This window comes from Ahaetulla prasina, chromosome 5, assembly GCF_028640845.1.
Source record: "Ahaetulla prasina isolate Xishuangbanna chromosome 5, ASM2864084v1, whole genome shotgun sequence".
NCBI classification, from domain to species: Eukaryota; Metazoa; Chordata; class Lepidosauria; order Squamata; family Colubridae; genus Ahaetulla; species Ahaetulla prasina.
In genome coordinates, this window is record NC_080543.1 from 74109861 (window position 1) to 74131452 (window position 21592).

Sequence of the window (21592 nt, forward strand, 5' to 3'; positions counted from 1 at the left end):
CCTATCCCCCCCCCCCCCCGAGGAACAGCCAATCCATGAAAACCAGAAGTGGAGGCAGCAGCCACTGGATCAGATTCACCTCCAGGTGAACCTCGGATTCCTATAGCATATGCAGACTTAACAGAAGCCTTTAGAGAAGAGGAATGTCACATCCTCCACCCCCCATCGGCCCACAGACTGTGCCATCGATTTAGAGCCGGGAGCTAAATTACCAAAACCCAGGATATACTCCAGGATGACTGCTGAAATGACTGAGTTAAGGAGGTACATTGGCACCAACTTAGCCAGAGGGTTCATCGAACCTGCGAAATCCAGGGCGGCCACCCCCATTTGGTTTAAAGAGAAGAAAGATGGGACTTTGAGATTATGTGTTGATTTAGAAATATCAATGCGGTTTGCATTCAAAATACCTACCCAATACCTCTAATGAAGGACTTACTAAACCACCTGGCGAGAGGCAAGATTTTCACCAAGTTAGATTTGAGGGAAGCCTACTACCGGGTCCTACAAGGAGACAAATGGAAAACTGCTTCTAACTGCCCCCTGGGCAGTTTCCAGTTCCGGGTCATGCCATTTGGACTCCAAGGCACCCCAGCAGTATTCATGCAGCTGATCAATGAAACTCTGCATGACCACCTATATAAAGGGGTTCTTATCTACTTGGACGATATTCTTATATACAGTGAAAATATGGAGGACCATATCAAGTTAGTTAGGCAGGTGCTGAAAAAACTCCTAACCACCAAAATATACATGAAGCTGTCAAAATGCGAGTTCCATAGGGAGTCCTTGGATTACCTGGGCTACCGGGTGTCGAACCAAGGGATTGAAATGGAGCCTGGGAAAGTGAAGGCAGTGTTAGACTGGCAATTCCCATGAACACGTAAACAGCTCCAAAGTTTCCTGGGATTTGCGAATTTCTACAGGCAATTCATCCCTTCTTCTGCTGAGGTCGCTCTCCCCTTAACGGAATTCCTAAAGACTGGTCCGTCTCCTGGCAAACCGAAGCCTAGTCAGCCCCTACCTTGGACGATGGACTGTCAGAAATCTTTTGAACAACTAAAGCACCTATTCACAATGGAACCGATCCTCCAGCACCCAGACCCGAATAAGCCATTTGTGGTCCAGGCAGATGCTAGTGATGTGGCGATGGCGGCTGTTCTAATGCAAAGGAATGCCCAGAATGAACTAATGCCGTGTGCTTACATCTCAAAAAAATTAATGGACACAGAGCTCAGGTGAGCGGTGTGGGAAAAAGAGGCTTTTGCTGTTTTGAATCCTTCGGGAGAAGGGCGATATAAAAGTTTAATTAATAAATAATAAATAAATAAATAATGGGCTTTCCTATCCTGGAGGCACTTCCTGGAGGGAGTGAAGGAACCTTTCGAAGGGTGGACAGACCACAAGAACCTCAAGGCCCTAAAGACCCCTCAGAAGCTTTCCCCCAAGCAGGTTCAATGGGCTCAGTACTTCAAGCGTTTTAACTTCGACCTCAAATACATCCCGGGGGAAAAAACCTACTAGCTGATACCCTATCGAGAAAGCCCCAGTTTGACAGCCGACGGGAAGAAATAGTTCACGCTATGATCTCCGAAACCCAATCAGTAGGCCAAGCTTGTGCTTGGGGGCAACTGTGCCGTGGTTCTGACCTCCCGGAAAGCAGGTTGACAACAGAACTAAAATCAGCCCTCTCAATTGATGCCTGGTTTAAAGAGAACCTAACGGACTTGACCCTAAGAGAAGGACTGGCTTGGAAGGGGAGTAAGATTTATGTGCCAGCCAGTACGCGACTCACAGTACTGCAGCGGAATTATGATTCTCGACTAGGGGGCCACTTTGGGTTTTTGAAAACCCTCCATTTAGCTAGGAGACAATTCTGGTGGCCAAGATGAAAGCAGATATAGAGGACTATGTTAAAAGCTGTGCCACCTGCACCACCATGAAATCCAGACCAGGAAAGGCCCCTGGGCTTCTCCAGACCGTGGCCGAACCCACGATGCCCTGGGAGGAGATTGCTATGGATTTCATGGTCGATCTCCCTGTCAGCGGAGGGAATAGAATGATTTGGACAGTCGTTGATTTATTTTCCAAACAAGTCCACTTCACTGCCTGCAGTGGGTCACCTTCGGCCAAGAAGCTGGCAAAACTGTTTGTGAGCATATTTACAGGCTACATGGAGTTCCAAGGAGAATAATATCGGATCGCAGGAATTGAAGGGAGTTCCTGCGGTCCATGGGGTCATCCCAAAAACTTAGCTCCGCCTTCCATCCGGCCACTAACGGGGCTGCTGAAAAACTGAATGAGATGGTGGAACAGTACATTAGGTGTTATGTAAATTACCAACAAGAAAACTGGGCAGAGTTGTTACCGTTTGCAGAAGTAGCATATAATAATGCAGTACACAGTAGCACTGGGTTGACTTCCTTCCAGATAACTATGGGCATGGATTTTATGCTGATGCCTGAGCTGCCTATAGAACCTCCCATTTCCATGTCCCTGACAGAATGGATGAACTCATTAAAAAAAGGTTGAGAGGACACTAAAAAAGCTTTGGCTGAGTCGGAAGAAAAATTCAAAGCCCAAGCCGACAAACGCCAATCTCTTCAATCATCTTTCCGGGTGGGAGATAGAGTGTATATGTCAACCAAATACCTAAGATTGAGATTACCTAGCAAGAAGTTTGGTCCCAAATTTATAGGTCCTTTCCCTATAGTAAAGGTTATTAACCCTGTGACTGTCCAACTTAGCCTCCCTTGAATATTAGGTGCACCCAGTGTTTCACAGTAGGTTATTGAAACCAGCTAGGGGATCTAACCTAAGGCCCTTACCAGTTGCTCCCCCCACCCTCCTTTGGTAATCCAGGGGGAGACCCATTATGAAATTAAGAAGATCCTTGACTCTAGATTGTACAGGGGTCATTTACAATATTTGGTCCACTGGAAGGGGTACCCACTATCTAAAGCTACATGGGTGAAAAACTGGGATGTGAATGCTGATGCTCTAGTCAAGCAATTTCATGATAAATTCCCTGAGAAACCTAAGGGTCCTCCTGGGTGGGGGGAGAGGGGGTTAGGAGAGTGTGTATCGGGTGTTAACCCTGTCTTTTGAATTTTGTCTGTTTTGTTTTCTAGGGTGTATTTTCTTCTGCAGGGGGGGACGCCTGTCAGCTTTGGAAGCCATACTAGGCCAGAGGCTTCCACGCTGCCACTTTCCCATGTGTGGGAAAGTAGGAGGGGGGATTTGGTAGAGGGGGCCATTAGACATAATAACTTTCTTCCTGCTGGTCAAGGTCAGGCCAGGACTGCATCTGGAGAAGGAGTGGCCAGAGTGATGTCTCAAGATGGGACGTTTGGCGATTGGAGCATGTGATCGGCAGAGGGGTCAAGAGGGTGGTGTTTTGTCTTCCTGAGGAAAAACCCGGATCCCCAGATTTGGAGTTTCCCCAGTTGTGCCAGTTTACCTATGCTAGTAAAAGAACTTTGAAAGATGTTGGCTTTGGAGTCTTTTCTGCAGGAGGGGGTTTTCTGGAATGATTACATTAAATCCATGTTGCCAATATTTACCCTTTTGACTTTTACTTCTTCATTTTTTGTTCCCCAAAGTTCAATATAAAATCTGAATCCAAGTCCAATTTAAAAAGGGAAAGGAAAAGGAAAAAAAAAACTTCTGTTATGGGGCTTTTATAATTCCCTCTATTCTTCCTTCAGTGGTCAAAAAAGCATTTAAATTTTTTTCCAATCCTCTCCACCTCTATTACGAGTTTTTTCTTCTGATATTTTGACTGTCTCCACATATTATACTTCAAAAATCAAAATTCCATTTTGGGCTTTAAGGCTTTTAACTTTCGCTTTGTTTTTTTCCTGCATTCACATTCCCCCATGCCAATTAGCCTCTGTTTCCACGCAGGGACACCTTCTACCAATTTAAAAATATTTTTTGTTTTCCCTGTGAGTTGGCAATCACTCACCCTGTATCAGTACTCTGTCCAAATCACCACTCCTGCTCAAAAACCTGGTCCGGTTGCCCCAGCTTAATGATGGCCGCTATGGCCATTGTCACCGCTGCTAAGTTGGAGGGTTTTCTCTGACCTCTGAGGAACTTGCCTGGTTCCTCTTGGTCATCCGAGGTGCTTCTCCTTCTTCTCCATCCCTACAGGACAGATCCGGTCTGAAGACCCCTCGACAGTGGTTTGTCAGCCCGGGATTTTGCGAAGCTCATCAGAGCTCACTATTCCCCAACTGTCTCACTGTGATGCTTCTGATTGAATCAATCTCCAGGTGATCTTAATGATCCGCTAAAAGAATGCAAATGACCAGCTGTCTGCAAGGAATATAAATCCATTCCCCACCATCCAATCAGAGTTGAAGAAGCTCTGAATGGTAATTCAGTTGACTGAAGCACTTCAGTAAATTCAGATATTTCCATTAACAGATAATCACAGATTACTATGTCCTGCTAGTTGACATTCTGGAGGTTACACTATCAAGCCATGTGTCAAACAAAATAGTTTTTCAACAAACAGAAATACTTTCTGTAGTAATATATCAGAGCAATATATTTTTGTCTTTTATTTAAAAAACAACTATTTGGGGAACTAATTGGTTTACTATTTAATTTCATAAGCCATTTATCCTTGACCAGTTTGGATTTGAATAACTGAAATAACATCACTGATGATCCAGCGTAGTCAACCACAATAGAGAACTTACTCTTAAGGCTCATATAGATAGATAATTGATAGAATATTACAGATAATCTTTGTTACATGAGAAGCAAATGTTTTTTTTTTAGTATGTTGCATGGTTACTAAAAATTTTAATAGAAGTACTTTGAATATTCCAGTTATACATAGTGGTATATTTTGTTTCTGAATTATACAAGTTGGTTTGGGGAAAATTGTGCTGCCTAAAACTGACAATATATAACTATCTGTATTGTTCTTAACAGAAAGTGTCAGGTTGTAACATTAAGTCCTTTCTTGGCTTTAATAAACTGTTTCTTGCACAATTTTAGAATGCTTCAAAAGCTGTTAGGAATTGCTAATTCCAGTTTCCATTCATTTTATATTAAAAACTTGTCAGTCATCTGGAAAGTGAGTCATTTGGACATAATGGACCAGAGCAACAAAATTAGATTTGACTGTCCGTGATAATACTGGAAATACCTTTGTGAATGTAGCATCTCTCAATCTCTGTCATTGAGGGAATAAGTCTCAGTCATTAAGTAAACTGCCTAAACAAATCCTCAGTGTTTAATATTTTTGAGGGCTTTTTTTGCTTAAGACTTAGAAATATTTGTGTTTAGGACTACCTTACAGTAGAACTGCCTTAAAATTAGGAACAAAAACTATTGGAATAGGACATTTGCGGCTGCGCGGGTGATAGAGGGAGCCCCTCGTGGCTCCCATGTGACACCACTCCTGCGCAGACTGCACTGGCTGTCTGTGGCCTTCCAGGTGCGCTTCAAGGTTTTGGTAACCATCTTCAAAGCGCTCCATGGCTTAGGGCCGGGCTACTTACGGGACCGTCTACTGCCACCGATTGCCTCCCACCGACCCGTGCGCTCTCACAGGGAGGGACTCCTTAGGGTGCCGTCTGCCAGGCAGTGCCAACTGGCAACACCCAGGGGAAGGGCCTTCTCTGTGGGGGCTCCCACCCTCTGGAATGAACTTCCCCCAGGACTCCGCCAACTTCCTGACCTTCGAACCTTCCGCCGCGAGCTTAAAACACATCTATTTATCTGTGCAGGACTGGATTAGAATTTTAATTTTAATTTTAATTTTAATGGGTTTTTATTATTTTAATCGTAATTTTAAATTTTGGCCTATTTAAATAAGTTTTTTAATTTGTGTTTTATCTTGTATTATATTTGTATTTTTATCGGGCTGTAAACTGCCCTGAGTCCTTCAAGAGATAGGGCGGTATAAAAATTTGATTAAATAAATAAATAAATAAATAAATACATTTAGGCGTCCATCATTGGCCGTGCCCCCTTTGCCCCCAGCCACCCACCTCAGCTGGTTTACAGCCAGCTTTCCTCCTCCACTGGTCCTCCCACAATCATTCTCCATGGCCAATGGGCCTCTGGCCATCTGCCTCTCACCCTTCATCCCTGCCCATTCACCCAGACACCATTTGACCTGGGCCTTTGGCTGCACGAGACAAGAAGCCACCAGGCAATGGGAGTAGATGGCAATGAGCAATCTGCAGCAGGCTGTTGGGCCAGCGTGCCATCATGGGGGCTGTTGTGGGTGCGCCAGACAACTGGCAATCCAAACCCTAACTCACAGCAATGGCATTAAGAAACTATCGTGGGTGGAGGGTGCAACTGGCAGTGGGGGTGACAGCATGCAGAAGCATTCGCAAAGGACAGTGTGCTGAGCAACTGGCAGTGGTGGCAACAGCATGCAAAAGCAATCAATTTGAGCAATAACTACGGGTTGGAAGATTAGACTCAGCTCTTGCCATGTCTTTTGGAGACAAAACTGAGTTAGGAGAGGTTTCCTACCATTAAAATGGGGCAAGCCACTGCTGCTGCATTTTGGGATCTGTGTGGCACCCATGCTGTGGAGGGAGAGCAAAGCTACAGGCAGGGCAGGCTTCGGCCTAATTTTCTACCCAGAAATAATTCACAGGCTTTATTTAGATTCCCCAGGCAATCTCTTCTGCATGCTGTTGTCATCATCACCAGTTGCCCAGCTTACCCTCCCTGTACCCCCTACAATCATTGCTGCATGCTGTCACTGCCGCCAGTTGCATGGCGCCCCCCAACACCCACTGAGATTTCTTTTGCATGCCACAAATGCCAGTTAAGGTTAGGGTTTGAGTTGCCAGTTGTCTGCACACACCCTGATAGCACGCTGGCTCCTCAACAGCATACCACCCATCTCTCATTGCTGCCTGCCCCAATTGGCTGGTGGCTTGCTCTGTGCAGCCAAAGACCCGGGTCAAACAGTGTCTGGGTGAATGGGCAGGGATGAAGGGCAGGGGCAGGGGGCCAGTGGCCCATTAGCTGGGGACAATGGCCGGGGAGGGCAAGCAGAGGAGGAAAGTTGGCTGTAAATCAGCTGAGGCAGGTGGCTTGGGGCAAAGTGGGTATGGCCAATGGTGGTCATCTAAATGTCATAAACCCAAAACTATCCACTTTGGACAGTGCCTGGAAGGAAGAATTAATTAATATTATTCCTTGGCTTTCCATCCTCTCCCAACATGCTACCTAAAGCATGAACTCCTCAAGAGAAGCTTGTTGCCCTGGCCAGCATTCTTTGTGTGATACTTTGAGGAATTCTCAGTGGGATGTCCTATGAGTGTGTTCTGACATCAGAGAGATAATTTTGTTGTTAGCAGATAGCTTGCCCACACTAGAGAGAATGGATTCACTGCTGCTAACACAAAGGTGGTTCAGAAGATGGAACATCCAGAAAGGAGTAAAGATACAAACAGACTCTTGCTCCTACTTAACGTGACAGGATCGCTTCAGATGACCCTGATTAACTAGGCAGCTGGTAAGAAATTGGAATATTCATAGGTGCAACAACATCTAAAATAATAACTTTTAAGAGCCAGAATTGGAACAAAATTCATCCAATTTAAGTGCTGCTCAGCTCTGAACTACTCTAGAGGGATTACAATGTAATAATAACAAAAATCCAACATACTTAAAAAAACAAAGCCCATAAAAACAGATAAAGTAATAAAGAACAGGATGGAGAATGGCCAACAACAGAACTCACAAGGGACTCCAGCCATCCTAATTGAAAGCTTGGAAAAACAACCAAGTGGTCAAAGCCCTCCAGAATGCTATAAGGATGTATTTCATGAAGAACCTCTTTCCAAAGGGCAGGTGACAGAATGTGTGCTGCTTGGGTCTCAAAATATGACATTTTTAAATTGAAAAGACATTGTCCTCTGGTGGCTCAACAGGCTAATGCAGCCTGTTATTAACAGCAACTGCTTGCAATATTGCAGGTTCAAGTCCCACCAGGCCCAAGGTTGACTCAGCCTTCCATCCTTTATAAGGTAGGTAAAATGAGGACCCAGATTGTTGGGGGGCAATAAGTTGACTTTGTATATAGTATACAAAATGGATGAAGACTATTGCCTGACATAGTGTAAGCCGCCCTGAGTCTTTGGAGAAGGGCGGGATATAAATGCAAATAAAATTAAAATAAATAAATAAAATAAATAAATTGTGCCCAAAATCAGTTGATTTGTATTAGCCACACAGATACCACAAGAGAAAAATGGTCCCACTTATAACTGGGCCATTATGCCACATTAGAACTGTACCATCACAACCAGTACCTTGAATTGCACTAGACTGATCTGGCAACCAATGCAGATTGCAGAGGAGAGGTGTCATATAACCATGCCCATAATTACAGTGGTGGGTTTCAAAATTTTTTACTACTGGTTCTGTGGGTGTGGCTTGGTGGACATGGCATGGCTTGGTGGGGTGGGGTGGGGTGGTGATACTGTAAAATCTCCATTTCCATCCCACTCCAGGGGAAGGTTACTGCAAAATCCCCATTTCCTCCCGATCAGCTGGTAATTGGGAGGCAGTGAATAGATGGGGGCGGGGCTAGTCAGAATTTTTTACTACCAGTTCTCTGAACTACTCAAAATTTCCACCTCCAGTTCTCCGGAACTGGTCAGAACCTGCTGAAACCCACCTCTGCATCATTACCCACTTTGCTATATTCTGACCAGTTGAAGCTTCCCAGTGGTCCCATGTAGAGCAGGGGTCCCCAACCTTTTGGACCTCAGGGACCACCAAGTTCATAATTTTAATTCCCGTGGACCACTAATACGAATCCAGAGCGCCGCTTGCTGAAGTGCCTGGACTTCCAGTGATGGGATGGGGTTCTTCAGGCACTCTCCCTCTTTCTCTCCCCCCTCTCTCTTTCTCTCTCTTTCCCACTTATTCTCTCTCATTCTCTCTCATTCACTCATCTCTCTCTCTCTCTCTCCCCTCCCCTCTCTCTCCTACTCTTTCTCTCTCATTCTCTCATTCTATCTATCTCTTTCTCTCCCCCTCTCTTTCTGATTCTGTCTCTCTCTGGTTCTCTTTCATTCTGTCTCTCTCATTCTCTCTCATTCTCTCTCACTCTGATTCTTTTTCTTTCTCTCTCCCCCACTCTCTCTCATTCTGATTCTCTTTCTCTGATTCTCTTTCATTCTCTTTCATTCTCTTTCATTCTCTATCTCTTTCTATCTCTCATTCTCTCTCTCATACTCTCTGATTCTCTGTCTCTTTCTCTTTCTCTCATTTTCTCTCTCATTCTCTCTTTCATTCTGTCTCTTTTTCTCTATTTCATTTTGTGCGGCATCAACATTCTGCCTCAGTATATTTGCCCAGCTGGTGGCACAAAGCAGTCCTTGTCTCCTGACACTTGGGACTCGGAGCTGTAAGTGGTGTCTGGTCTGGGAAGCAGCCGGATTTTGCTCTCTATTGTCGATGCCAGATTGCCCCCCTGCAAGCTGTCATCTCTTGAGAAGCCCGGCCGAAATTTCCTGTGCCAGTTCAGTGAGTGCTCCTCGAGAGACAAGAGCTTGCAGGGGATGATCTGTTGTCCGGAATGGAGAGCAAAATCTGGCTTCTCCCCAGACCACACGTTGTTTACCACTCCAAGTCCCAAGCGGCAGGCGATGAGGGCTGCTTTGCACCACCGGCTGGGCAAATATACGGCAGTGGAATGCTGATGCTGTGGAAGTGCAAGTAGCGCTTCACTCCCACAGCTTCCAGCCATCGCAATTGCTGCTTCAGCCTGCTTGCACCGCCTCTCCCCTGCTGCAGCAACAGCACCATTATTTCATTCCTGACAGAGAGGGCTGCGCTACTTTTTGTGTATTGCACATGCCACCCCACGGCAGAGATTTCTAGCCCTGCCACGGCCAGTCCCATATTACAGTGCTGTAGTAATCACATTCACAGGACTGGCCCATTGGTCATCCTGGAGCAGCTCTTCCACCAGGGTGCACTGGCAAAAATACGAAGATTTCTCCATGGACTACCAAAATTTTCTTGCAGACCACTAGTGATCCACAGACCACCAGTTGGTGACTGCTGCTTTATAACATCCAATGGATAGACAGACACACCACACCACACACACAAACACATAACCCTTAGGAAACACAATATGTACCATAATGTGTAGTGGCAGCAAAAGATGGATTTTTGATCCAAACAAATAACAGTAGACTGGCTGTGCATTGCTCTCAGAGAAGGGTCATCTTTCACTTTTATACTTTTTAGCTACAGGACTTGAATTTTCAGAAGATGTGGGGAAAAAAGCAATTTTATCAAGAGCTATTGGGAGATTTACAATAAATGTAAAAAAGTAAATTTTCAGTAAATACAAGAAAGAAACAGAGCAGAAAGGTAAAATGATAGTAATTTCTGCAAATAGAAAAAAGCTGATATGAAATCCAAGGTCATTTAGCAGAGGAGACAGAGCAAAGCAATTTGCTTGGTAGCAATAAATGTTTTATAAAGAACTTCCCCTTCCTTTTCCCTATTTCTTTTCTTACCAACAATGCGTTGCTAAAAGCTCTAGAACCAAAGGATGGTAGCACTGGATTTTGGCATAAGCAGGTTTTTACTTTGAATTCATGCTGAATTCTGCAACCACCTTTCAATGCCAAGCTTCAGCCTTGGAACAGATAAGATTTGTGTACTTGGCTGTTGTTGTTTTAAATTTAAATCTATATATTTCCTCTGAAACACTCAAGCCAGTTAAGAATAAACTATACTTTGCCCTGCAATAACTGTAGTAGAATAGAATAGAATAGAATAGAATAGAATAGAATAGAATAGAATAGAATAGAATAGAATAGAATAGAATAGAAGTCTTTATTGGCCAAGTGTGCTTGGACACACAAGAATTTGTCTTTGGTGCATATGCTCTCAGTGTACATAAAATCCTTATGATTTATATTGATATATTGACCATCAATTGTGTTGTAAATGTTGTACCTTGATGAACGTATCTTTTCTTTTATGTACACTGAGAGCATATGCACCAAGACAAATTCCTTGTGTGTCCAATCACACTTGGCCAATAAAATTCTATACTATTCTATTCTATTCTATTCTATTCTATTCTATTCTATTCTATTCTAAAAAGACAAGAAGTACATAAAAAGAGTAGAAGCTGATACAAGGAATCAACAACAATACAGCATAAAAAATAACTCCAAATGACCTCAGATTGTAATTATCTCACTATATAATTGCTAAAGCAGACAAATCAAATTAGGTGATGCTTTGAATCCAATCTATATTTTAAGCCTGACAAATAATAGAAGAAAGTGACTTTTGGTCACCTTCAGTCAGTTTTTGGTCTGTCATTAAGTTTTAATCAAGTTTCTTTGAATCTCTTCTAAATGAATTGTTCCCAGCTTTAACTTTTGAAAGTGCAAACTCTACATTTGTAGCATATCAGCCTTCAACCAGGTACAATGTAATTATTTAATACATTTTGTCTTTCTTGTCTTCATAAAAGCACTTTATTGCAGCTTTATTCTTGCACAATGTTTGCATAGAACCTTCAGAAACTCCACAGGCACTGAAAAATAACTTGTTCGTTCTTTTTTCTTTAAAAAAATCCCATATGTAGGTAGTTTTAATAACAAGTTTGCCTTTCACATAAGTATGACTCTGATCTTTGGCACTTGATGTCATAAACAAATCTCCTAAAATAAAAACATCCCTTGGAGCTTTAAAAGGAGTTGTAGTTGGAGAAAATTTATTCTGTAAAGGAAAATGATGCAGCAGTTAGAGTGAAAATGAATGAGATTCAGCAGAAAATCAAATTGCTTAACAAAAAGAAACATTCTTATCAATCTAATGTCTGCAAAGTTTTAACAGAAATCTAGTTTATGATTGGAAAACATTTTTTAAAAACAGTTATAATTTTTAATGGTGAAACCATACATTGGGACAACACTGAATTTTTTCTGCCCTGCACTGTTGACAAAAATTGCTTGCAAAGAACAAGAGCTACAAATTAAATAGTCACTGTGTGCCTTTCCAAGCCCTGATCAAGGGAGAAATTTAATATTGCATTTTATGTGTTTTCTCCCCCCCCCCCACTTTTGGAAAGAGTTAAAGATTTGGAAATGAGTTTTGACAGCAGTGTTAGTTACTGAAATACTCAACGTTAAAAGATTTGAAGAAAGAATTCATGGATGGGACTTTTCTATAAGAACAAACAGCAGAAGAACGAAAAATAGGACTTTTTTTTCCAGAGAATTGTGAAAATCTATCCTGATGGAAGGGGAGACAACAGGGAGTTCGGTTCCAGCCAACAAGAGAGTTTCCAGAAAACTTCTCAAACTGTCCCTCGGTGTGTTTGTGAGTAGCACGGTCATGCTTGGCATTGCCCTTTTTCTGGGTAAGTTTCAATCTGTTGCACTAGCATAAATGCAATTTTGCAAAGTTTGTCTGTAGTAGTATTGCCATTTCATTAGGTTACGCTTCTAATCACATTGTAAGGTTTCCTAATTGGAAGAATTACTATAGTTTTACTGATGAGGATTCTATTTCCAGGTTAAAGATTGCATTAGAGGCTTGAAATTTATTTTTCTTCTGTAGGATTTTACAGCAGTTGCAATTTAGGATTTGGTTAACTGCTCTTATTATTTGTTTGAACAAGTACTGGGATTAGTTATTTATTCCTTTTTTGCTACGCACATTTTAACTAAAAAGCAACCAAGGTCTACAAATACCAATGCATTTTATCAAGTTACAGTTTAAAACCTTGAATAAATTCTGAATAACAAACCATAGCAATATTAAACATAATGTCTTTATCCAGTGTTATAAATTGATAACATTACATAAAAAGGAGATAATATTTTTGTTAAAAAAGGACTAAGAGTTACTTTGGAATTAAAAAAACAAACCATCGTTTCTGACAATTAATTGTCTACTGACAATTAACGTGGTTTTTGTATAAAAATAAATTATGTCTTTCAAAGCTTGAAATTCATGTATAATCTCAATGGATCTATTGAGGATTCTTATTCCATTTTATTTCAGTTAAACTATATTGTGTACATCAAAGAAGAAACTTAGGTGTGCATCAAAATATTCTATAAATTTTGACTATGCATTCTTATCTATGCTTTTGAACTGTTAAAACTAAAGATTACCAAATGAATAATAAAATCTTTATTAAGAGGGGAATAGAGTTTCTCTCTTCTTCAGTTCCATTGAAACTAACATAACTGAAAGATGACTTCCTCCTAAACATTTAGTTATGGTTGGCCATAACACATGCTGACATATATAAGTGGGGTTCATTGTCAATGTCCATTTATGAAATGAGTTCCACAAAGAAATTGCAAGGCAGCCTTTCCCTATCAGATGCCCCCTCCCCCAATGACTTGTATTTTCTTCTTCTTTTTCTTGTGCCATATCCATCATTGGACGTTGGCAATCCATGATAAAAATTCTATTTTTATCAACAGCCGCATGAAAAAGTGCTGTTGAGTTTTGTCCAAACCAATCCCTTAGAGTTTGAAGCCATGATGTTCGTCTTCTGCCTGGACCTGGTTTGCCTTCAATCTTTCTTTGAAGGGTTAAGTGAAGTATGCCATATTTTTCTGAGTTCACATCACCTGATTTGTGTTTTCAGCTAGTCAAAACTCTTAAATGTTAAAAAATATGATCAAATTTATAGCATGGAAATTCCATATAACTGTATTTATTAAAACAAGATGCTTATTGCAAAATAATACTGAATTTATTCTACTTAGGAAATGGTATTTATTTAATTTAGAGAATTTATATGGCTACTCACTCAATTTCAATGACTCTAAGTGGCTTACAAAAAATAAAAAAAAAACAATATTAAAAGAGTAAAACCAATAACCTTCTCCCTCCTGGTGACAATAAGCAATATACATTTGATGGGTTCCATCCCATTCTGGGTTTCCCAAGCCAGTTGGCAAAACCAGGTTTTCAGGTCCTTGTGAAAGAGTATCAAAGTGGGGGCCAGTCTGTGGGGATAATGTTCCACAGGGAGCTACCATGGAGACCCTGGGAAGAGATGGTCCTTGAAATACCTTGGTCCCAAACTGTGTGTCAGTTTTGGAAGACAATTTTCTTTTTTGCTTCTTAACTGTCACATATTTTAGCTGGAGAAGTTGGGAGGGGGTTGTTGTTGGAGCAATAGAAAGTTAGTCGTAACAACGTTCCATATTCAAGGACTTTTGCCTGCATCTGATGGAGACTGCCGGAAGATTGTATCCAGTTGAGTGTGAAGAGTTGATTGGACAATGTGATGAACTTGTGGGTGTGGGGCAGGGCTGTGAACTGTCAGCTGAGTGTGGAAGCTTTCCGATTTGGGTATTCCCAGATGTGCCAACATGACATCTCTAATAAATTGGAACTTTGAGGAACCTCAAGCCTGAGAGCTTTATTTTGTTAGGGGTGTTCCTTGGAACCCTGCCATTAACCTGAATCCCCTAAATAACTAAGCAGCACCCTGAAAGGGGGCTGAATGGGGTGCTGAGCCCCAGCATCAATCTAAAGCTTCAGGTTTTTTTTAATTTACATTTATATCCCGCCCTTCTCCAAAGACTCAGGGCGGCTTACAGTGTGTAAGGCAATAGTCTCATTCTATTTGTATATTTACAAAGTCAACTTATTGCCCCCCCAACAATCTGGGTCCTCATTTTACCTACCTTATAAAGGATGGAAGGCTGAGTCAACCTTGGGCCTGGTGGGACTAGAACCTGCAGTAATTGCAGGCAGCTGTGTTTTAATAACAGGCTATCTTACAGCCTGAGCCACCACCCTTCAGTGGTGCGAAGACTCAGCGAAGATGGAGGAGAGAGAGGAGATTGCAGAGGGAGCCATGGGAGCACATACCGGAAGGTTTATTGAGACCCGGTATTTTCCTTCTGAAGGCGTGGTACAAGATCTTGAAGCTGCAGAGATGATGCAAAGCCTGGGTGCTTGGTCCAGGGAGATGGATTCCAAGAAGTTGCCAGCCTGATCCAACTCCAGAGATGGGTCCAAAAGAATGATCGCCTGGATATCGTCCCATATCCAGCCTTCGTCAACCTGCCTTCATGCTACCCCATGTGGAATTTATCCCCCCAGGCGGGGATTCTATCCTGTCCAGGGATGGGTCCAGTGCCAGTGGATGCCAGCACTGTCTTCTCCTCCACTTACAGGATCACCATGGGCCCATTTTGCCCCAACGATCCCAGCACTGCCGTGGGGTCTGATTCAGCAGCCAGCAGTGCCGCCGCCGAAGGTTCCAGTTCAGCCACCGCTATTCACCCTGCCGCCCACTGCAGCACCCCAACAGGTCCCTGCCCCACCTCCAGTCGCCATGGCGATTCCGCCAGCAAGGGCCTTGCCACCATGGTTTAGAGCGATGTTTGACGGTAAGCCTACCAAACTGGCCTATTTTCTCAGCTGAGTATGGACTCATATTGATCAGTATGGAAAGCAATACGAAACAGATTGCAGCTTAATATCTACGATTTTAGAGGGGATGAATGAGGGAGATGCTGCTGACTGGATAGCCCAGCTGCATAATGAGGGGGTTGCTGAATTAAATTATACTGAATGTTTTGTTGAGTTGCTCCGGGCCAAATTCGAAGACCGAGACCAGATTAACAAGAGTGAAGCCAAGATAAAGGTGATGAGTCAAGGAAATTGACCCATAAAGGACTTCGTATGGGACTTTAGACAGGTCGCGGGGAACCTTGGACATTGGCTGGACAGAATACTTCTGCATTATTTTAAAGAAGCCATTGATCAAGAAGTCAGAACCGCCTGTGGAATCGGGGGTGCCAGAGCGACTGCAAGACTGGTATACCATGTCAATAGCTTTTGATAGAGAAGTTCACCCATGCCACAACTCCTCAGCTGAGAGATCCCCAGGGAGAACTTTGGCTAGACATCCTCTGACAAACCCTACTGAAACCCCTCCTGCTCAATCTACAGGGGTAATCAAATGCTACCGTTGCAGACAAGTGGGTCATCGAGCTGCAGACTGTCTGGCACCTGCGCCAGTTCCACAACCACACCCTGCCACATCAGTCAGAGGCAGAAGGGACCCACGAAAGCCCCTGGATGCCAGCAGAATTGCCTGGCAGGCAGTTGAGACTTCCTCTCCCCCTGGAGAGAGCAAAGAGACCTCAACCAAAGACCTGCCACCTGGGCCAGCCAGCAGTAGCAGCGGCAAAGACGACCCAATGGTAAATGGGACCATCCACCCCTTTGCGGTCAAAGTCAAGCTGACAGTGCCAGAGACAGGGGTGCATGGAGAGGTAGCAGCAATAATAGACACTGGCTGCAACCATTGCTTGATTAGCTTCCCCATTGTTGAGCAGCTAGGCATAAAGACACACCTCTTAAGCCACCCCATACACTTTCAGCAAGTAGTCAGGACTGAAGCCGAACCCACTGAGATGAGCCCTCAAGAACCCCACCAACAAGAGGCAGTCACGACGGCCATCAAAGTTCTACCTGGGACTCCCCAGGTCCCCAAGGAATTCAGGGACCTGGCTGAAGCATTCAGTGAGGAGGAATGCAACATCCTTCCCCCTCATCGCCACACTGACTTTGCGATTGAGATCAAGCCTGAGGCCAAACTCCCTAAACCAATGATTGCAAAAGAGATGGCTGAGATGAGGAAGTACATCGATACTAATCTAGCCCGAGGGTTCATCCAATCTGCAAAATCCAGAGTAGCCACCCTGGTGCTGTGTAAAGAAAAAAAAGATTGGGGAATGAGGCTCTGCATGGATTTTTGTGGAATAATTGCGGTATGTGTGGAAAACACCTACCCTCTTTCTCCTCATGAAAGACCTACTGAACTACTTTTCAAAAGGCAAAGTGTTTACCAACCTTGACTTGAGAGAAGCCTACTACAGGGTGTGCATAAAGGAAGGGGATGAATGGAAGACTGCTTTCAATTGCCCATTAGGTAGCTTCCAATTCAAAGTCATGCCCTTTGGTCTCAAAGGAGCCCCTGTTGTATTCATGCAATTGATTAATGAAGTGCTGCATGAACATTTATACAAGGGGGTTCTAGTCTACTTGGCAACATTCTCATATTCAGTGAGACATTAGAAGAACATATAAAACTAGTCCAACAAGTACTAAAGAAACTGTTAGCCACAAAACTTTATGCGAAGCTGTCCAAATGTGAGTTTCACAAAACTTCTCTGAACTACCTGGGCCACTGAGTGTCGAACGAAGGCATTGAGATGGATCCTGGGAAAGTGTGAGCTATACTTGACTGGCAGCCCCCTCACACCAGAAAACAGATGCAAAGTTTCCTGGGGTTTGCTAACTTCTACCGGCAATTCATCCCAACCTTTGCGGAAGTGGCTCTGCTGCTTACCAAACTACTAAAGGCAGGACCCTCCCTCACAAAGCCGCAGCCAACACAGCCATTAGCCTGGATCTAAGCTGTCAAAAAGCATTTCAAAGCTTGAAACGACTGTTTGCAGAGGAGCCCATCCTTCAGCACCTGGACACAGATAGGCAGTTCTTTGTCCAGGCTGATGCCAGTAACATTGCAGTGGCAGCAGTGCTCTTCCAGAAAGACCTCCAGGGATGGCTGCTTTCTTGCGCATATGTGTCCAAAAAACTCACAGACACTGAGTGGAGATAGGCTGTATGGGAGAAGGAAGTCTTTGCTGTTCATTGGGCTCTTGTTTCATGGCGGCACTTCCTAGAGGGAGCCAAGATCCCCTTTGAGGTATGGTCAGACCATAAAAACCTTGAAGCCTTAAAGACCCCATGAAGTCTCTCCCCCAAACAGGTCCGCTGGGCGCAGTACTTCAAGCAGTTTGATTTCAAGCTGAAATACATTCCAGGCGCGAAGAATTTGCTTGCAGATGCTCTCTCAAGGAAACCCAATATGACAGCCAAAGGGAGGACGTCATCCATGCCATCATCCCAGACATGCAGAGTGTGGCGCAAGTCACTACCCAAAGTCAGGCCAGCAGGCAGACTGTTCCCATCGATGGGAAGCTAACTGCTGACTTGAAGGCAGCACTATCTACTGATCCATGGCTAGCCGACAATCGAGACACTTTGATGACCTATGATAGACTAGCTTGGAAAGGTTCGAAAATTTATGTCCCCAACAGCATGAGACTCCTGGTGCTCCAGCGTAGCCATAATTCTCGATAGGCTGGTCACTTTGGATTTCTAAAGACCCTTCATCTGATTAGACAGCAGTTTTGGTGGCCAAAGATGAAAGCTGATGTGGAGGACTATGTAAAAAATTGTGCCATATATGCCAGCAATAAGACAAGACCGGGGAAGCCTCCCAGTTTGCTTCAAAAGGTAGCTGAGCCCAGCTGCCCGTGGGAAGAAATAGCTATGGACTTTATAGTAGAGCTCCCAGAAAGTGGTGGAAATACTGTAATATGGACTGTGATAGACCTGTTCTCCAAACAGGCCCATTTTATTCCTTGTTCTGGACTTCCCTCGGCTAAGAGATTAGTCAAGATGTTTGTCAAGCAGATCTACCGGCTGCATGGAGTTCCACAATGGGTGATCTCCGATTGAGGAGTTCAGTTCACCGCTAAGTTCTGGAGGGAGTTCCTGAGGTTCATTGGGTCATCTTAGGGGCTTAGCTCAGCTTTCCATCTGAGTACAAACGGAGCCGCGGAACGTACTAATGCCATGGTGGAACAATACATCAGATATTATGCAGATTACCAGCAAGATAACTGGGCTGACTTGCTTCCTTTTACAGAAGTGGCATACAATAATGCGGTGCATAGTAGTATGGGACTGACACCTTTTCAGATTACGAGCTGCATAGAATTTGTCCCTATGCCAGAACTGCCGAGAGAACAGTCTTCTTCCATAACTCTGAATAAATGGATGGAGTCATTAAAGAAAGGCTGGGAGAACACCAAAAAGGCTGTGATTGAAGCAGCCAAAGCATACAAAAAGCAAGCAGACAAACACCAATCTCTCCAAACCCCCTTTCAGGTGGGAGATTGTGTGTATCTTTCCACCAAATACATACATTTGAGTTAGAAAAGGAAGAAGTTAGGATTGAAATATTTAGGCCCCTTCCACATAGTGAAAGTGATTAACCCAGTGACTGTACAGTTAAATCTTCCCCACATACTGGGAAAAATTCATCCTGTTTTCCATTGCAGCCTGTTAAAGCCTGCTGTGGGATCTAAATTGAGACCTCAACCTGCTGCTCCCCCCAAGCCGATTGTGGTGCAGGATGAGATTCATTATGAGGTGAAGAAGATTTTGGATTCCAGATTGCAGAGGGGATGTTTGCAATATTTGGTTCATTGGAAGGGATACCCCTTGTCTGAAGCCATGTGAGTGAAGAGTTGGGATGTTCAAGCAGACACCTTAGTTAGGCAATTTCATGATAAATGCCCTGATATGCCTGAGAATCCTTCTTGAGGGGGAGAGGTGGTTAACACAATTGTGCCAATTGTGTTAACCCCTGACTTCAGTCTTGTTCCAGGATACGTTCCTTTCCTGAGCGGGGGAAGCCTGTCAGTTTTGGAAGACAATTTTCTTTTTTGCTTCTTAACTGCCACATATTTTAGCTGGGGAAGTTGGGAGGGGGTTGTTGTTGGAGCGGTAGAAAGTTAGTCATAACAACATTCCATATTCAAGGACTTTTGCCTGCATCTGATGGAGACTGCCGGAAGATTGTATCCAGTTGAGTGTGAAGAGTTGATTGAACAATGTGATGAACTTGTGGATGTGGGGCAGGGCTGTGAACTGTCAGCTGGGTGTGGAAAACCTGGAAACTTTCCGATTTGGGTATTCCCAGATATGCCAAGATGACATCTCTAATAAATTGGAACTTTGAGGAACCTCAAGCCTCAGAACTTTATTTTATTGGAGGTGTTCCTTGGAACCCTGACACTGTATAGGGCTTTAATGGTGACAACCAACATCTTTTTTTTTTTTTGAAAATTTTCATTTATTTTTAAACATAAAATAAAAAAACTTCATCAAATCAATTCCATTACAACGTGCTGTAAGGGTGTTAACATATCTTCCTGTACATTCACAAAATAATCATCTCTTCCATACATATATCTTATACTCATTTTTCCTAACATCTTTCCATTTAACCAATTATAGAATAAATCCCATATTTTATAATATTGTTTATCTTCTTGTTCTGTAATTTCAAATGTTAACTTACTCATCTCTGCACATTCCAGCATTTTTCTAATTATTTCATCTTGCAAAGGTAACTTTTCATTTTTCCAATTTTTTGCAAATACAATCCTAGCTGCTGTAATAATATTCACAATCAAATATTTTATATCTCTAGTATATATCTCCGGAATAATTCCCAACAGAAAGATTTCTGGCTTAAAGTCAATATGCTTTTTAATCATTTTTTCCAACTACGTGTGTATTTTAGTCGAATATCATTTAGCTTCAATGCATGTCCACCATATGTGGTAATATGATCTAGGTATCTGATGACATTTCCAACATTTTTCAGATTTGTTCTTAGACATTCTAGCAATTCTTGTCGGGGGGTAGATGCCACCCGTAAAACATCTTATACAAATTCTCTTTAAATACTGTCGACATTGTCATTTTATAATTATACATCCACAATTTCTGCCAATCATCTAGATCTATCTCATGACCAAAATTTCTCCCCCAATCAATCATTGTCTCTTTAACCTGTTCTTCCTCTAACTTCACCTCTAGTAAGTATCCATACAGTTTGTCAGCCTCCACTCCAATCTTCGCATAATTTTTGTACAATTTATATTCAGTAGATAGAATGTAAAATGCTTCTTTCTGTAATGTAAAATAGTTAAGGAAATGAGATGTATCATTGCACCATACAGGGTAAGGGAAAGGGGCCTATTAAGAGTGTCAGCTGACATAACAGTGGGGGAGGGGTGATTAACGGCTGAATGTTAAGAGCGCGGGCTTTTCCAACAGATACTGCATTCCTAAGATGATTGACAGCTAGAGACCGGCGGAGGAAGATTACCACGGGGGGCCGAGAAGGAGCTGGCATTGGACCAGACCAGCCTGACCTCCTGAAGGAGGAGGGACAAATGGGGGAATATGATATGTTAGCCATATTTTGTCTCAGATCCAACTTTATACTGCTGCAATCCAGATTGTAATTAGTAAAAGTACTTTTCTTTATTGCAAATGAAGTCAAGGTGTATTCTTTCCTAGTTATAATCAGAGGCAGCTTGACATTAAGTTGGATCTCACACAGCATGTCGACCAACCAGGATTTTAACCAAAATACCGAGGGGGCCGACAGGAAAAATTTGATGGAAGGCCAGCCGCCTGCTGAGCCGAGGGAGGCGTCCGGAGGAATTTCTGCTGACACTTTTAACCCTGAGCTGGAAGATTGCAGAGCTTGGTGGATAGAGCAATTAAAGCTGGAAGAGAAAGGGTGGAAACCAAACACCAAAGAGCTTCCATCTGGAGTAACTAAAAGAAAAAAAAAAGGAAAAAGAAAGACTTTCGGAAGCAGAACAAGAGATAAGGGACAAGCTCCAGTTGGAGGAGGCATTGCGTCTTTTCCGTGAAGTGAAAGTAAGGCAAGCAGCTCGCCAAAGGTATGAAT